Genomic DNA, 1,450 nt, shown 5'->3' on the forward strand with positions numbered 1-1,450 from the left:
GTTCATGCTCTGTCTCTCTCTGTCCCAAAAATAAATAAACGTTAAAAAAAAAAAAAAAAAAGAATCGTCTGAGAAGCTTTCATAAACTACATGTGTCTGAGCCCGTTTGGACCAGAATCTCTGAGACTGAGGCTTTGGTGTTCTTTCTTTCTTTTTTTTTAAAGGGTTTTTCAGGTGATTCTGATGTGCGGTGAGGCTTGAGAACCACTTATCTAAGATTTGAGCTCCTGTTTTTGAGACGTGAACAAGATTTATAAAACTAAATAACCAGGAAAATGTTAAAGCTGTTCTTTCTACCATCAATTCTCATTGTAAACCTCACCCCCAGCCTGCACTTGACTTCCTTCCCTATTCCCTGATGGGTAGATGTTGAGACATCCATGCTAAGTCACCCGGAGTGGATTTTGTTTGTTTGCTCGGACATCTGGGCCACATTTTAGATCATTAAGGCTGATGAACAAGTGAGCCCAGAGTAAAAAGGGATGTTACGGCCTTTACCCACAAGGGATGAAATTTCATCTTTAGATTATTGGAGAACGTGGGACAAGGATATTCCCGGTAGAGCTCAGGGACCGCTCATAGCCTTACCCCCTGCGTGGCTATGATCTCTCTTCAAACTTAAGAGTTTTCTTTACGTTTTAAACATTTTTCGAACGGTAAGGTGTCTATGGGGACATTGGGAAAATGACTCTGATTCACCAGGATTGGGTGGAGACTTGGCATTTCCAACAAGGTCCGGGGTGAGCCTGAGGCTGACGGTCTCTGAACCACCTCTGAGGAGCAAGGCCCTGTACCAACCCGGTGCACACACCACACAAATGCAAAACACACCCACGGTGCCGACTCAAAATGCACCGAGTAGTTGAACCTGACAGGTTGGTGGAGGGAGCGGCAGGTAGCAGAATTGCAATGGATGCTTTGAGCTAGATTTGCCGCGGTGAGTTAGAGTTGACCTAAGTCGGTATCAGAGGTATTTCTCAACCCTGGGATGATTCCACCCTCTAGGGATTATGCCCCCAACATTGTCGGTGCTGTGGATCAACTTGTTTCTCATGATGCCAACTGCCAATTCTTCAATATGGTTGATTTAATTTTACTTCAGGAAAAGATTTCTTTTTTTTTTTTTTTCTTGGCAAAATAATTCACATATTTCTTTCCAGAAAACTGGCTCATCACCTTCATGCCTCTTAGATATATAAGTTGAGGGAATATATTAACTACGTATTGCTTTCAGCTTCCACACTGAAAATCCCCTCTGTACCATTTACCCAATATCTCTTGACCCAGATCTTCGATTGTAGGATATCTTATATTTTTTTTTTCCAAGAAAGTATTTTTATTTCCTTCAGATGAATACCCACAATTAGGATTGCTGGATCATATGCTGTATTTTCAATGTTTATTTTATTATTTTTAATTAATTTTTTAGACTTATATATATTTTTAATGT

This window comes from Herpailurus yagouaroundi, unplaced genomic scaffold (assembly GCF_014898765.1).
Source record: "Herpailurus yagouaroundi ecotype Mexico unplaced genomic scaffold, PumYag 141, whole genome shotgun sequence".
In the NCBI taxonomy this organism is placed as follows: Eukaryota; Metazoa; Chordata; class Mammalia; order Carnivora; family Felidae; genus Herpailurus; species Herpailurus yagouaroundi.